Below are 18997 nucleotides of genomic sequence, written 5' to 3' on the forward strand. Positions count from 1 at the left end.
TCCGGCACACGAAGGAACTAATCCGCAACGTACTGAATACTCAAATATTTATTCAAGCCAAGTTGAACAGAACGACGAGATAGCAGTACTTCATTCAAATGAATGTCATCATGATTATTCCAATTTTGATTGTATTTAAAAAATAATAATATTTTCTACTGTTTTAAATAATTTGTTGTTTGTAATTTCGTTAACAATAATTATAATAAACATACCTTAAGCATACTACAAGTCTTTCTTCTGGACCCACAGCCTTTCTAAATGTCGTGTCTTGTTTTGTCAAATGGGGCTTGAGTAAACCGTATAGATTCATAAATTTGGCTCTTGACATGTGAATGTAATTAAAAAATCTTTCTTCGACATGGAGTAAATCGGCAACAAATAATGAATGATACTCCCCAAATATGATGATCGCTTCAAATTTATTTCATGAACCCACATTCTACGTTTAGTTGTATGTTCTTCTTCATCTTCCAACAAGCAACTAATAATAATAATATCTTCATCAATCTCCATAACTGAAGACGTCAAACACACGTCAACTAACGACAAGAAAACACTCGAAACTAAATTTAAAATCCGGACACACTGGACGCATGCCACCGGCAAATCCGTTTAATCCGCTGCTTGCAGTGCGTGCGGCGCGGCCGGCGCAGGCCAATGTACGTACGCGACCTTAAAAACTTGTGATTCAACATTTATCTGCAATAATAGATTCACTGAAGCAGTATTTTCCGGACTTGGATAATCGTCAGTCGAGCTCTTGGATATTAAGACCGTTTTCTACTGATGATGATATTATTCGAGACGAAGATGTGGCTGCAAAAGTGGAATTTCTTGGATTACGCGAGAATTGTACTTTGAAAGTAGAATTTCAGAATTATGATCTCAGCACATTTTGGATCAAAACAGGTGCCGAGTATCCTGTTTTATCTAACAGAGCTTTAAAAATGCTAATACCATTTGCCACCACCTACAGGTGTGAGAGTGGGTTTTCTACTTTAGTAACACTGAAAACAAAGGCCAGAAATCGTCTCAATGTGGAACATGACTTGAGATGCGCTTTAAGTGAAACTAAACCTAACATTAAAAAACTAGTTACTGCAAAACAATACCAACCTTCACACTGAGCCAACATTCACTAGTTTTTTATGTTAGGTAGGAGTAGTAGTCACTACTAGTGAATGTAACTGAGTATTATTAATCCATAGTTTATACGTATGAATACGTGAAAATTGTAAGACTGTTGTGCAATTTATGATCAATAAAGATGTTTGTATTTACTTGTATTGTTTGTTTTGATATCATTTTGAAAGCGGGGTAAAATCAGTTTTATACATAGTTCACAGGGGTAACAATATTAAAAAGGTTGGGAACCACTGAACTAGTGTTTCAGTAGACTTTTTTGTTTTTAGTTAGTTGAACATGATTGTTCATACCTTAAAACTGATTTAAATGTTTTTTTCATAATGTAATATTGAAACTGCACTTATGTAATGGGATTAATATTGTTTTTCTAATTAATGATAAATTGTTGAACATATTGTTGTCCTATTTATTGTTTAATTTAAAAATAAAAACGATTGTGATGAAGTATCTATATTAATAATTTCGTCAAGGGGTACGGTAGACTCGATCGAAACCTTATATGAATAACAAAACATAAAAAAATATTGATTTTAAGTTGACAACATATATCCGCAAAATTCGGATTATGGAGAATTTCGTTAAATTCCGATGGCACTGACAAACAAACCGCTGTCGCCGTTGGTGTGAAGCACGTTCCGTTTCATACTAGCTCTTAGATACGCCTTGCCAATCAACACATTGCGTGCGTCGCGCAAAAAAAAAAAAACTTCATTGCATCACAAAGAACTGTAACTCATGTGACTATGTAAAACGAAACGTCTTGCTGCCGGACACATTCAGTGAATCATAAAGCCGGGTCCAGACGAGTGTAATGTAAGTGTGACGTGTGTAATCCACCGTGTAATGTAACACGAATTCTACGGCACTACGAGCATTACATGTAACGCTCGGGGTTGATCCATCGGCTGTCGGTTTTTCGCGCGAACACAAAGACGCTCGCAGTGCTCGTTTGGACGGCGTTCGTGACGGTTGTGTCGTTTGTACGTTCATGATGTGAAGTGACGAACAATCGCTTGAACTTATTAGTTTGTATCAAGAAAAACCTGTTATTTGGGATCCAAAAAACCCGCAATACTATAAAAAAAATCTGAAACACGATGCTTGGAGTGATATTGCTCATTCATTGGAAAGAGATGTAGAAGAATGCAAAAACAAAATGATTAGTTTGCTTGCTTCACATCGAAGAGAAAAAGGAAAAGTAAAGAAGAGCCATAGTTCCGGAAAAGGTATGTTTTATTATAAATTTCTGTTGCTTTACATATTACACACTTTTATTTATTAATTTAGTTTTTACTTAGGTATTATCACTTACTTGCTATTAGTACAATTATTACTTTGAGTTCGTGTGCCGTCCACACTGTTGATGCTAAATTACACGTTACACTCGTCTGGACCCACCTTAAAAAACTTAATACTCATCGTCAGTCGTTGACTCGCGAAAATATTGGTTTTGTCTCTTTTTATTATATACTCTTTGAAGGGTTATGTGTTATTTCTTTAAACCTGAGATTGGCCGATTACGATAACAACCATAGAAAAAAAGAATACTAATCATAAGCATAATAGTTGAAGTTTTAGTTCAAATGTCATTTAGTTTCGCATAGTGATTTGTTCGTTTGGATCACACACATCATGCCGAAAATCGTAAGTATTTCATAAACTGTTTTGTTGGTCGTGTCTCTGTCTTCGTTTATTATTATTTGTTTGATGATACCTGATCATTTTGTTAACAGCCGAATCTCCTTGCATTTGGTAAACATTGTCACAATTGTCTGGTCCTGGTATGGTCTTATGTAGTATTATAATATCGTAGCCATTCGATTCAGGTAGGTTACTTCCCGCATAAAATTATTATAATTATTTAAAGTATTCTATACTTTATGTGGTCGCATCATCCGGCTGATAAGAGACATGCTACGCTGTACTAACCTGCACTGGTCACGACATACGGACTACACTCGTCTGAGTTGCACTACAGTTACACTCATGTCTCACTCACATAATCAAAAGAAAGACGATGGTGTGATTGATTTCAATCTACCTCACTTTTTTAGTTATTACGATTTAATATCAACAATCGCCAGTAATTTGGTTTTTCAAGTATGTAATATAATTAACTATTTAAGTACCTTTACTGTTTTCTTTGTTAAGTAGATTAAGTATTAACATATAGGAAAGAGCGTTCATCCCTAACACAGGTTCTTGAACTTAAAAGGGATGTACTAAAATATAGATTTAAGACTATTTACTTAATAAAGAAAATTTTTGTGTTTTTTTGTTTTGTGTTAATTGTAGAAAGTGGATGCAGCGACGGGCTCTTCGTAAAGATGGTGAGTAGTATTTTAGTAGGTATGAAGACAGGTTGTGTTTTTAAGTGAATTTTGTTCGGTTTTCTTCTTAATGTGTGGATTGTAAGATTTTCTGCATTTAAATACAATAAGTACTTATTTACTTCCAGTGACATGCCATTTTTGTAATGGCAAAATATTTGTAAGACTCTGCAAGCAAATGCAAATGTGCAGTCGATGTGTGAAATGCGATAACATTATACTAACCTACTTAACCCGACAAATAATAATAAATGACCACATGCATAGCCTGTGTTGAGCTGTCATGAATACATACAGAAACAGACACGATTTTTGCACCGTTTTTCTTGATAATGGAATGGACCCCTTCATGCGCAAGTTCAATTTGAACTTGGCTGGTTCTAATTATACAATTAGACATTATTAATTGTATAATATATTTTTGCAGACAATTATTGCGAGTGTTGTGGCCTAGAAACAATTAGGCAGTTAAGAATAACCAAGGCTCGGGCACTTTCAAACCTTTTTCCAAAAAATCAAACTGCTCCTGCTGCATCTCTTCTGCAATCCCAAGATTTATTCGATGACTTTCAGTAAGTTAATGATGTAGGTCACTGAGTAAAGTAAAATGAAAAATAATACTTATTATCAGATAGAGGTGGGAAGAAATACCTACATACATTCACAATACTTATTATTATTTGAATATTTGTCTAATAAATTTTCTCCTTTAAGGTTGATAACGAAGAGATGACGCTAATCGAAGATTCACTGATGACTGATGATGTTTCTTCGGACAACGAAAAAAAACAGCTGCTATCAGTCAGCAGTGATTTTATTTCTTTAGAAGAAGCGGAGAAATAAGACATATCAAATGGCGGGCAGACCCCCGAAGAAACGTAAATATTCAAGCAGGTTTAGTACAGAACATCAGCCCCCCAGGACTAACTATTTAGCATGTATATTTAGCACTTTCAAATAACACCATTCAAGTATCAGTACATTCAGTTGGTTCTATGATTTATGAATGTGTTCAATGTCAAGCACTTCATTTTTTAGGTGAAAAAATTAAAAATCATTTTAAAAATTGTTGTCATAATGGGAAGGTATACATAGACCCAGACAGAGTATTAAAGCCAATTCCAGATATATTATTAGATTTATAAGAAGGCAATGCAGTTGTGTGTGTGCCGTTGCCGCGATAACACGTACTTACTTTGTCGCTACAATTTAAATTCAAATTTGAAAGCATAAGTGAAAAATTATTCAAATTAACGAGATCATAGTGTAGTAATGTTATCTAGTAACTCACCAAATAACTTCATAAAATTCTCTGAAGTCGAAAAGTGCCAAAACTTAAAGGATTAAATCTGAGTAAATTGTTCCATGACCTACGACAACATAGCTAACAAGTAACATCGAGTAGCAGTGGCCGCAGCGCCGTCTTCGGACCGGTTTGGAGCAGTGGAATTGCGTACAAGAACGATAAATAAAACTGTGCTTGCAACTGTGCTCGCTATAGAACCATATGACCATGGAGTAATAAAATTGATTTATGGGTATTGTAGTTCCGGTGCTCAAAGCTTAAGTGTCGTGGTAGTGCAATCCTCAATCTTATTGTGATTAAAAATTGTTGCGAGTAAAAACTATTTTGAGTAAAAACTATTGGGATTAAAACTATCGTTATTAAAAATTAATAAACTGTTGTGATTAAAAATATATAAATATACGAATTGATGGACCCGGTGAATAGTGGAAAATACGACTGAGCATCATTATTAGAAACGTCACAGTGATATCGGCTACATTCAATTATAAAAACATGGAAGATCAATTTCAAATTCTGTTCGACAAGATGAAAATCGAAATGCAGAAACAGACAATGGAACTAAAAGAGTCTATAACTAATTCTGTCATGGAGAAAATAGATGAAAAAATAAAACCTATTATAGCAGAAAACAAAGATGTAAAGAAAAAATAATGAACCTTTAAAAGGAGTTGGAATATTTGAAAAGAGATAAGAAGGAAAACAACATAATTATTTTTGGATTAAAAGAGGAAGAAGAGTCTACGTCAGGATTAATTCAAGTGGTGAAGAAGATTTTTAATAAAAACTTAAATATAAACATTGAAGATTTTGAAATAAACAAAATTTATCGCATCGGAAGGAAAAGCCCAGACGGAAAACCGAGACCCGTACTGTTTTCCTTTATCAATTCATGGAAGAAAAACGAGGTAATGAAAGTCCGGAGACATATTATACATAACAGAAGATTATTCTGTTATGTATATGTCTAAAGAAGTAGTAAAAGAAACTAATTCAAACAAGGAAAAAAGGAAGAGAGAAATGTCCTCGTCGCCGCTAGACAATTCGCAAGCTAAAAAGCAGCAAGCCCGGACATTACAAAATAATAGGCGCAATGCCTTTGATGTCATGAGAGGCAGATCTAACTCCCTCTCCTCCTGTAACGTGGATAATAGACAATAACAATTAGATATCGGCAACTGGAAAACACAACGACAACATAAAAATATAAGAAACCAAATAACTAAAAACCAACAACCTCCCCCAAACCGACTGGTCCTCGTGGGGGAAAATGACCACGACCCTCTAAAGATAAGAAATAACAGGAAGACAAATTACGATCGAATACGAATAGCCATGATGATCGCCAACCTTCGGAAGGAGATGGCACTATAAGAAGAAGAAGAAATTACGATCTATATATAGCAACTATAAATTGCCGTTGGACCGGACATATGTTGAGAGAAAGTACAGAAAAATGGACAAGGATAGTAACTGAGTGGTATCCAAGAGATACCAGAAGAAAAAGAGGTAGGCAAACGAAAAGATGGGAAGACGACTTCAACAAAATAGCTGGTCCGGTATGGACTCGTTTAGCAAAAGACAGGAATACGTGGAAATCTTTAGAGGCCTTTGTCGACAGACAAGCTGTTCCAGACAAACATCCAGTTGCCGAACATACAATGATTAAACCAATTTAATTTAGTAAGTACTTCGAAAGTAATTTAAATTTAATTTAGTAGAAAAGTATTTAGAAAGTAATTATGTTAGGCATGTATTAATTAATGAGTATTATTGTAAGATAGAAACAGCAATAAAGGCTATTTTATTTTATTTATTTATACGAAGGCAATACGTCTGATGCTAATCATTTTAAGGCCAATATACGACAATATAATTCAGCATTTGCAATGGCATCCATAAATTCAAACTTGAACACACTCCCACCAGGATTTTTCACTTATAGGGTACAAGGGCAAATTTATATAAAAACTGGATCTTTGGTTCCGTTGCAAGGTCATAAACCACAATACAATCAATTGTATATAATTGAAGATGAAGCAGCATTAAATTACCGATTATCTGATTCTAGAAATAACATGTGTAGAAGCAATATAATGAGGTCCTTACAAACAATGCTCAATGAATCCAATCCTTTTATCAAAATATACAAAAAGGTGGCTGCAATTTTAGCTGAAGAGGAATTAAAAGCAGCGTCAGAAAATCGACCCAAATATTCGGTATCAGTGCAGTTTTATAAACATAAATCTCTTGATTTGCGTCGGTATAACACACCATCAAATAATGAGGTAGCTGCCATCTTTGAAGGAGAAAACGGCGAACCTCCATTAAATATAGACTTCTCTGTACAAGAATATTCGCAACATTTAATATTATATTTCTCCTCTTCCCCCCGGATCGCCATAAGGTGTAGACGTGCTGAGTGCTTTATTTTTATTTGTATTTTAATTTTAATAAATTCAAATCGAAAAATAAATATAACTGTCTACTAGGAGAACATAAACAAAGTGAAGTGTAGTCAAGCAACCATCTAATTACTACGTGCGCTCCTGGTACTGCGCCCGATCACCCCACTATCGAAGGTATTGATCCCACTCAATATTAATCTTATCGAATCCCCTAAAGCTGTGAATTTACGCCACGCCCACATCCCTACCAGCGTCACACTCGTGCCCCGCTTACCACCACTACCTGCGTCCTGCGCCCGCGCTGATTGCAACAGGTGACTGTGGCCACGCCCACTAATTATCTATTGGCCTATTTACCTTGAGCCATCGGGAACTTCTTATCGGACATTCCATTGTTTAGTGCATTCACATTTTTTGCAAACATCTGCTTGTACTATCGAATAGACAACTGTTAAACTCATTATAATAAAGGATGAATCCTATTGGAGATAAGTCACTATCTGAATCTGCCATTGATCAAATTGGTATGGAAATGGAACAAATCACTCCTCCCAACTATGTGGCCTTGAGAAACAAGAGAAGAAGAGAAGATGATACGAATGTGGACCGATTTGACGTTTTTAGAGAAGAGATAAAAACACTCATTTTAACAATGTTTAAATCGCAAGAAAGTGGCTCCAAAAAGCTTGAATCCACTCTTACCGAAATAAGTAAGACAAACACAAATATCCAGACAACTATGTCCTTCCTCGCTGAACAGAATGTAGAACTTAAAAAGAAGTTAGAACTTCTCGAAATAGAAAGGAAAAAGGACAAGGAACATATTTCTATTTTGGAGGGACAGCTAGAAGACTTAAAAAGAGATAGATTGAAGAATAACATTGAAATAAAAAATGCACCCAAGGCTGATAAGGAAACAAAAGAAGACCTTATAATTATGACCTTAGAGTTGGCTAAATCAGTCAACTGTCAGTTGAGTGAAAAAGACATTAATGATATTTACAGGATAAGATTTAAGAGGGAGGGAAATGCTAGTTCCCCTATAATAGTTGAATTAAGCACTACCTTATTAAAAATGAAGTTTCTACAGGCCTGTAAAACATACAACTTGAAGAACAAGGATAAATTACGAGCTAAACACCTAGGATTAAAATCACAAGGTCAAGAAAATATCCCTGTCTACGTAGCAGAACAGCTGACCGCCTCCAGGGCTCGGCTGTACTTCCTTGCTAGAGATCTAATGAGATCAAAATCTTATAAGTTTTGCTGGACTTCCTATGGCCGTGTCTACGTCAGAAAATCTGAAAATTCACCCATTATCACTATAAATAATGAAGCAATCGTCCAAAAACTACTAGGAGAGCAATGACTAGACTTAATTCTTGAACCTTGTTATCTCTCTCTGTCTTTGCTTGCTCGGCCCATTTTATATTTTTGTTTTACCATATTATGTTATTTCATACTAGTTTTACATATTGCCCCAATAGCACCCAAACCACATCTTTTTAACTACATAGTAAAATATCTTATGTTATTCTTTTATCAAATTTTGTTCCCGATTGTACACACATTACTCATTACTACTACCAAGACACATAAATACTTTATTAACAAAGGCTTGGATTCGGCCCTACACTACTACACACACACCTTCTCCAAACATATTCACACATTATCAGTACGCGATACTTTCATAATAAGTAGACTATTTAACACACTTCATAACCAACAAGCTAATAAAATGAATGGTTTATTTAAAATTCCATCCAATTATGGATAACGTAATCTCATTGATAACAGAAATTGACAATAGTGAGGTGGCTAATTCTAGCTTATGTGATGTTCATGACATATGTAACCAATCCCCTAAATTTCATAAAAATGATTTAAAAATAATTTCTCAGAATATTGTGTCGGTATACAGCAAGTTAGATGATTTCCAACTCACCCTTGCCCAGCTTAATTTTGAAGCAGATTTGATAATTTTAACTGAATGTAGAATAGATAGTGATAAACCAATACCCCAAATGGAGAACTACACTTCTTATTCGACTACAAACCATATAAACCAATGTGATGGTGTTGTTATCTATGTTTCTAGAAAACACAGTGTCAATGTCAAAGAAATTATTCTAACACATGCATCCTGTCTCCAAATTTTATTTAGTGGAGTTACCGTGCTAGGAATATACCGGTCCCCTTCACATACTAATTCCGAGCCCTTCACGGACTCATTAGACCGACATTTAACATCTTTGAAAAATTGTATTAATTTAATTATAACCGGGGATATTAACATTAACCTGATTGACAGAAATGATGCTCCGCAGCAGGAGCGTAATAACCGGCTTTACTATTTAAACATGCTGGCTATGCACGGCTTGCTACCTGGCCATGTACTACCTACACGGTATGGTAATTGTCTGGATCACTTTATGCTGAGACTAGACAAAAATAAACATTCCGCAAATATAAATGTAATAAATACTTCTGTCACTGATCACTCCACCATATTCTTAAGGCTCTCCAATATACCAAAGTCAGGTGCTTCCACTAAGACAAAAACATTCATTGATTACGATAAGGCGATAGCTACTCTAAGAGATAGCACATTGGTGGCTGACTTAACTTCATTAAACAACCCCAACATGATTATAGAGCTCTTACTAAGTAAAATAAGACAAACCTTAGATTTACATACAGTCACTAAGATCATTACATGCAAATATCGTGTAGTTAAGCCATGGATGACTTTGGGCATTCTACGATGTGTCAGAAATAGGAATAACATGCAGAAAAAGCTAAAATTAGACCCTGATAATGAAATTTTAAAAATAACTTACCGTAGATATCGAAATTATTGTAATAAATTAATCAGAAACCTAAAAAGAAATTATAATAAACAGCAACTAATTCTAAATAAAAACAACTCAAAAAAATTATGGCAAACTGTCAACAATATTACAAATCGGAATAAAAATAAAAGCGACAATTACGAACTGCTCCACTGTAAAGAAACAGCACAAGAGTCTATAGATCATTGTAATCAATATTTTACCCAAGTTGGCAAATCACTAGCAGAAGGTATCCTTGCACAACAACCCGCATACAATTGTTCTGACAAAACTACTTCGAATTATCCTCACTTAACTTCATTTGTATTAAGAGATACTGACAATGATGAGGTTCTTAATGTCCTGATGGGGTTAAAATCAAATAGTGCTCCAGGCTGGGATGGCATTCCTACCCAATTCTTAAAGCTAACTGCTGATATAATTGTCCCTATTATTGTTCATTTGATCAATCTATGCTTTGCTCAAGGTGTCTTTCCAGATGCACTGAAAATCGCTGTAGTTACCCCAGTGTACAAAGGAGATGATAAAACGGATATAAGCAATTACAGGCCTATTTCTGTTTTACCACCTATTGCCAAAATACTGGAGAAAATAATTAATAAACGTTTAATGAACTACCTTAATACATTTAATATCCTCTCCCCAAGTCAATATGGCTTTAGACGGGATTTATCGACAGAAGATGCCGTGTTGGATCTCACATCGCTTATTACTAATGCTGTGGATAAAAACAAAAAATGTGCTGCAGTGTTTTTGGATATGAAAAAGGCATTTGACTCAGTATCAATTACAGACCTTATCGACAAGTTGGAGAAAATAGGTATAAGAGGAATTCCCTTGAAATTATTCAAAGACTATTTATGCAATCGAAAACAGAGTGTAAAAATAGGAAAACACCAAAGTGAACAATGTGAAATCACCTTCGGAGTTCCGCAAGGAAGTGTATTGGGGCCCACTCTATTCCTTGTATATATTAATAATTTATGTAACATGGATATAGAAGAGGGAACAATGTTCACTTATGCTGACGACACTGCTGTCGTTTTTGTAGCTGACACCTGGGAGGCTGTTAAAAATAATTCCCAAAAGGGCCTTGCAAGAATAGCTAAGTGGCTCAGCGATAACCTTTTGACCCTCAATACCTCTAAAACTAACTATGTATGCTTCTCCAATTATAACTCCTCTCAACCACCTCCGACGTTTGCTATTCAAATACATACTTGTGGCTCACCTCATTCTATAATATGCTCATGCGATTTTATTAAGCGGCAAAACTGCGTAAGATACCTGGGTACTATGGTAGACCAACGCCTATCATGGCGCGATCATATAGAGCTAGTTATGGCTAGAGTAAGAAAACTCATATGGTTATTTAAAAATCTAAGACACGTAGCTGACTCGGCCCTCCTAAAACAAATTTATACTGCTCTTGCGCAGTCAATATTAATATACTGCATTCCGGCCTGGGGTGGTGCCATTAAAATAAAATTCCTGGAACTGGAGAGAGCACAAAGGTCACTACTCAAAGTTATCCATTTTAAGCCATACAGATTCCCTACGGAAATGTTATATGCGGTTAGCGATCTTCTGTCAGTACGTAAGTTGTATGTACTGCAAACTACTCTTAGAACCCATCGACATATTGGATATGATCCTAGTATTTTGAACAGACGTAGAAGGCATAATGTGGCACCTTTACCAACTTTTAAAACTAAATATGCTCATAGACAGTACTGCTACCAGTCTGCTAACTTATATAATAAATTAAACAAGGAATTAAATCTATATAATATGAATAAATATAAATGTAAAATAACTATAAATTGTTGGTTAAAAACTCAAACCTATGAAGAAGTTGAATCTATTATCTAAGAATTACTATTCTAAAGTCTACTTTTATCTTACACTCTAAAAGAACACACACACTCAAACATATGATACAGACATATACACACATACCTCATACACACTCACTCACACACACTTACACTCTCACACATCAACATACACTTAACTGAATACAACGAACACCCCTCAATTTATCACTCATACACGATGCATCTTTTAACTTGTATAAATATTGTTTTGTTTTTGTAATATTATTCCCTTTTGTCTAAACTTACATACCTAATTAAGTGTACCTAGGAAGAGCGGATACTCCAAACACAAGTATATTATACATACTTAAATGGAGGCTCCAGCCACATGTTGTTATCATTGTAAGTGATTGAATAAATATTTTTTTCATTTTTTTTTTTTTTCATTTAACTACACTAAAATCAACCAGTCCCAATATTGACCCTTTAGCCTTTCCTCTACTTTTTCCTAATGGAGAACTAGGATGGCATGAAAATCTTCAACACAGAAGGAGAGTCGAACTGCTCGAAGCCGTCTTACAATGTTACAATTTTATCAGTATAGACTTGCTGTTCATGAATATTGTGTCTTGGCCTATGTTAGGATTGAATCTCAACGATTATTGTTTCTTCGAATGAATCAAAAACAGCTCAGACCTGACAATTATAACAATTTAATGGATAGCCTGTACAATAATCATAGAGAAATGGGTCAAGGCATTGGTAAAATGATAATATTGCCATCAACTTATGTGGGAAGTTCTCGGCACATGATGCAAAATTATCAGGATTCTATGGCAATTGTATGCAAGTATGGTAAACCAGACTTATTTATAACATTTACGTGCAATCCGAATTGGCAGGAAATCTTAGATAGTTTACAAGGCACTAAAAAAGAACATAGACCCGATTTAATTGCCAGAATGTTTAAACTTAAATTGGAGGAACTTTTAGATGACATTACAAGGAAAAATATTTTTGGAATACCGAGTGCGTGGTTTAACACCATTGAATTTCAGAAACGTGGGCTTCCACATGCGCATTTGCTTATTATTCTAAGAAATGAAGATAAACCAAGGTCATCAGTGGATTATGATAAATTTGTGTGTGCAGAAATACCTGACCCAGATAAAGACCAGGAACTTGTGCAGACTGTGTCAAAAAATATGATCCATGGGCCATGTGGTCCTGGATATATGAATTCACCTTGCATGAAAAATGATGGAACTGCCTCTAAATGTTCTAAAAACTACCCATAGACATTTTGCGAAGAAACTAGAGATGGTACCCAAAATGGAGGTTATGCTATAATGTTAATGTTAATTATGGTTATGTTATAAGAAGAAGAGACGACGGAAGAGCAATAAAAAAGAAGGATTTCGAGTGTGATAACAGATGGTGCCCTACAATCCCTATCTATGTAAAAAAATTAATGCTCACATAAATGTTGAAATTTGTTCAAGCGTCAAAAGTGTGAAATATATAAATAAATATATTTATAAGGTCATGACCGAGCAAAGATACAAATCACAGTAGCGCCACAAGAGTCCAGTGATCAATCGACATTAAGCAATGAACACAATGATGAAATTAAGGCTTATATTGATACCAGGTATGTTTCGGCCCCTGAAGCAGTTTGGCGAATATTTGATTTTTCAATGCACAGAATGAGTCACACAATTATACAGTTAGGTGTTCATTTGGAAAACCAACAAACTGTCGTATTTACAGATCAGAACGTTCATGAAGCGGCAGCTAGATCTGCTGGAAAATGAACATTATTAGCATTAATGTTTAAAGTTTCCTATTCTTCATTTTTTCAGAGCTTCAAGTCGAGAGGACATCAATTGGTAGCATTGGTGCCACCTGAAAATGCTCCTTCGGATATAGATAGTGGTTCTGAACCTGAAAATGAAGAGGAAATTGCAGTGCATAGAACTGAGGAGTTGTCGTCCTCACCCTGCCCTTCCATCGTACATACAAAACATGAATATATTAGACAGCTCCGAAAATTATGCACACGACAATGTTTCAATTGACAGTGACGAGACTTACGTTGATAGTGATACTTTCATGGAGACAGTAAACGAAAATCTTCAAACGAGGACTGTTCACGCGCACGGCACATGATCTGCGCCGGCGAGAGTGGGGCGCGGGCGCCGCGGCTGCGACCGACCGGCAGTTACAATTACGGACGCACGGCGCGCGACACGAATAAGAATTTTATTTTAATACACATTTAAATCCAGTCCAGGTTGTTTGTTTGATTGCTGCAATTGCAAATTCATCAGCAAATCCATCTCCCGGACAAAATTTGGCGACCGTGACAGGACATCGGTCTGCATACAAGGGCCGGTGAAGTCCAGAAGACCATAAGATTATATTAAGAAGATTCATAAGGAAGTAAGCCCGTTCCTTACCTAATCACTTCCCTTGCACCGATTCGCATCGATTTCAATCAGTGTTAAATAGTGTCGTGAGTCAATCTAAAAAGTGCGTTAATTACTTGTTTTAAAGTCTATTTTCCAAGTAAATAGTCGATTAAAATTTCGTATTACACGTATAGAATCATTCAACGGGTACTACGGAAATCTACCTACAAACTTAAAAAAGTAAAACGTAACGTTTACTTCTACATTTAACTGCCCAAACTAGGGGTACAATATTTACTATTTTCTTTGTCTTTACGTTTGCAATAAGTAACTTTGCGCGTTATAGATATTTAACGGCCCAAACTAGGGGTCACAACTGGTATACATATACATATGTATACATATGTATACAGTACTATTTTCCTTTGTATTATAGTATAGCAAAATCGTGTTTTTTATGATTGCAAGTGTAATTAACGTTACATAAAGTAACGATCCTACGTAATTACCCAAACATAAAATCTTATTTTCTCCAATTGTTAAATAATAAATCTTTGAATTTAGAGTTCCGTAACTGTTAAACACTTATTATTTTCATTCGCTTTGCATGAAATTTGAATATTTTCAACTATAGCCTTTTCTTAGTTCACAAATTTCCCTATCACTTCACGCGCTTAGATACGCGCATCTATTGCACATCGCTTAGCCGAGACGCCGAACATTCCAGGTTGGGCGCGATCATTCTCCGCTGCGCGCTTGTAGTACGGGAGGTAGCAACGTTTGAAAAAAAAGAATTTTAGGTCAGCTGATTTTGTGATATGTCTTCCTTCTTGCACTTCCGGTTAGAGTCTGGGCAATCTGGCTGGCGGTAGTGGTTGCGTTCATTAGTGCGCATCCTATCTGTCCAGGTAAAAATCCTGGATTTTAAAAGCATTTTAAGAAGCGTAATTTTTAATTTTTCGTTTTTAAATACGTCTACCTGACATACTTTTTTTATTGCCAGACATTTTTCACGTTGCTAACTATGTGCCAGACGCGATTTTAAGTTTTATTTTTATGAAAATTTCAAAGCATTTTAGAATGTCTGTAATTTTAATATTATGTTATTTAAATATAAGGAAAACTGAAAATGAATTTGCCAGACATTAATTCGGTTGCCAGACATTAGTTCGGCAATAAAAAAAGTATGTCAGGTAGACGTATTTAAAAAGGAAAAATCAAAAATTACGCTTCTTAAAATGCAATGCTTCATCATACTGCAATACTTTATCATTTTAATTCAAGACTTAACAACCGAATTAATGTCTGGCAAATTCATTTTCAGTTTTCCTTATATTTAAATAACATAATATTAAAATTAAAGACATTCTAAAATGCTTTGAAATTTTCATAAAAATAAAACTTAAAATCGCGTCTGGCACATAGTGAGCAACGTGAAAAATGTCTGGCAATAAAAAAAGTATGTCAGGTAGACGTATTTAAAAAGGAAAAATCAAAAATTACGCTTCTTAAAATGCAATGCTTCATCATACTGCAATACTTTATCATTTTAATTCAAGACTTAACAACCGAATTAATGTCTGGCAAATTCATTTTCAGTTTTCCTTATATTTAAATAACATAATATTAAAATTACAGACATTCTAAAATGCTTTGAAAATTTCATAAAAATAAAACTTAAAATCGCGTCTGGCACATAGTTAGCAACGTGAAAAATGTCTGGCAATAAAAAAAGTATGTCAGGTAGACGTATTTAAAAAGGAAAAATCAAAAATTACGCTTCTTAAAATGCAATGCTTTATCATACTGCAAAACTTTATCATTTTAATTCAAGACTTAACAACCGAATTAATGTCTGGCAAATTCATTTTCAGTTTTCCTTATATTTAAATAACATAATATTAAAATTACAGACATTCTAAAATGCTTTGAAATTTTCATAAAAATAAAACTTAAAATCGCGTCTGGCACATAGTTAGCAACGTGAAAAATGTCTGGCAATAAAAAAAGTATGTCAGGTAGACGTATTTAAAAAGGAAAAATCAAAAATTACGCTTCTTAAAATGCAATGCTTCATCATACTGCAATACTTTATCATTTTAATTCAAGACTTAACAACCGAATTAATGTCTGGCAAATTCATTTTCAGTTTTCCTTATATTTAAATAACATAATATTAAAATTACAGACATTCTAAAATGCTTTGAAATTTTTATAAAAATAAAACTTAAAATCGCGTCTGGCACATAGTTAGCAACGTGAAAAATGTCTGGCAATAAAAAAAGTATGTCAGGTAGACGTATTTAAAAAGGAAAAATCAAAAATTACGCTTCTTAAAATGCAATGCTTCATCATACTGCAATACTTTATCATTTTAATTCAAGACTTAACAACCGAATTAATGTCTGGCAAATTCATTTTCAGTTTTCCTTATATTTAAATAACATAATATTAAAATTACAGACATTCTAAAATGCTTTGAAATTTTCATAAAAATAAAACTTAAAATCGCGTCTGGCACATAGTTAGCAACGTGAAAAATGTCTGGCAATAAAAAAAGTATGTCAGGTAGACGTATTTAAAAAGGAAAAATCAAAAATTACGCTTCTTAAAATGCAATGCTTCATCATACTGCAATACTTTATCATTTTAATTCAAGACTTAACAACCGAATTAATGTCTGGCAAATTCATTTTCAGTTTTCCTTATATTTAAATAACATAATATTAAAATTACAGACATTCTAAAATGCTTTGAAATTTTTATAAAAATAAAACTTAAAATCGCGTCTGGCACATAGTTAGCAACGTGAAAAATGTCTGGCAATAAAAAAAGTATGTCAGGTAGACGTATTTAAAAAGGAAAAATCAAAAATTACGCTTCTTAAAATGCAATGCTTCATCATACTGCAATACTTTATCATTTTAATTCAAGACTTAACAACCGAATTAATGTCTGGCAAATTCATTTTCAGTTTTCCTTATATTTAAATAACATAATATTAAAATTACAGACATTCTAAAATGCTTTGAAATTTTCATAAAAATAAAACAAAATCGCGTCTGGCACATAGTTAGCAACGTGAAAAATGTCTTTATCATTTTAATTCAAGACTTAACAACCGAATTAATGTCTGGCAAATTCATTTTCAGTTTTCCTTATAATTAAATAACATAATATTAAAATTACAGACATTCTAAAATGCTTTGAAATTTTCATAAAAATAAAACTTAAAATCGCGTCTGGCACATAGTTAGCAACATGAAAAATGTCTGGCAATAAAAAAAGTATGTCAGGTAGACGTATTTAAAAAGGAAAAATCAAAAATTACGCTTCTTAAAATGCAATGCTTTATCATACTGCAAAACTTTATCATTTTAATTCAAGACTTAACAACCGAATTAATGTCTGGCAAATTCATTTTCAGTTTTCCTTATATTTAAATAACATAATATTAAAATTACAGACATTCTAAAATGCTTTGAAATTTTCATAAAAATAAAACTTAAAATCGCGTCTGGCACATAGTTAGCAACGTGAAAAATGTCTGGCAATAAAAAAAGTATGTCAGGTAGACGTATTTAAAAAGGAAAAATCAAAAATTACGCTTCTTAAAATGCAATGCTTCATCATACTGCAAAACTTTATCATTTTAATTCAAGACTTAACAACCGAATTAATGTCTGGCAAATTCATTTTCAGTTTTCCTTATATTTAAATAACATAATATTAAAATTACAGACATTCTAAAATGCTTTGAAATTTTCATAAAAATAAAACTTAAAATCGCGTCTGGCACATAGTTAGCAACGTGAAAAATGTCTGGCATTAAAAAAAGTATGTCAGGTAGACGTATTTAAAAACGAAAAATTAAAAATTACGCTTCTTAAAATGCTTTTAAAATCCAGGATTATTACCTGGACAGATAGGATGCGCACTAATGAACGCAACCGCTACCGCCAGCCAGATTGCCCAGACTCTAACCGGAAGTGCAAGAAGGAAGACATATCACAAAATCAGCTGACCTGAAATTCTTTCTCGAAAACGTTGCTACCTCCCGTACTATTGTTGCTGCGCGAGACCTATACTCGCGGTCCGGCCGCTGTGCAGCTCTGGGTCTACCCGCTTCGCCTCAACGGATTTTGGTTTGATTGCACATTCTTGCCCACATCTTTTAAATCATTTGCAAATTAATCATGGCTCAAAGTAAACTGTCGGACCGGGATGAACTGGCTTTGTTAGTTCGTAAACGTGGTACAATTAAAGCGCGATTAACAGTATTCAAAGATTTTCTCGTCGTTATTGAACAAATTGAAACCGATAGCATTACGACAAAAAATATAAGTGATATTAATGTGAGACTAACAAAAATAAAAGAATTATTTTCAGACTTTGAAAAGGTCCAATCTCAAATAGAAGCATTAGATTTAGAAAGCAATTTAGATAAACGGTTACAAGAGGGAATCGATATTGAAAGCCAGTTCTTCGCGGTCATGTCTAGTGCCCAGGAAATAGTGTCAAAACGCGATGAGCGCGACGAGGCGGCCCAGCGTAGACTTTCTCTTGAAAGTAATTGCAGTAATACCAAGAATAATAGCCACTTAAATAATCAAATTCGATTGCCAACAATAAAATTACCAATTTTTGATGGAAATTACTTGAAATGGCTGGAATTTCGGGACACCTTCGACTCGCTCATCAATGCGAATGATACTATACCT

Source organism: Pieris napi, chromosome 18 (genome assembly GCF_905475465.1).
Source record: "Pieris napi chromosome 18, ilPieNapi1.2, whole genome shotgun sequence".
Taxonomy (NCBI): Eukaryota; Metazoa; Arthropoda; class Insecta; order Lepidoptera; family Pieridae; genus Pieris; species Pieris napi.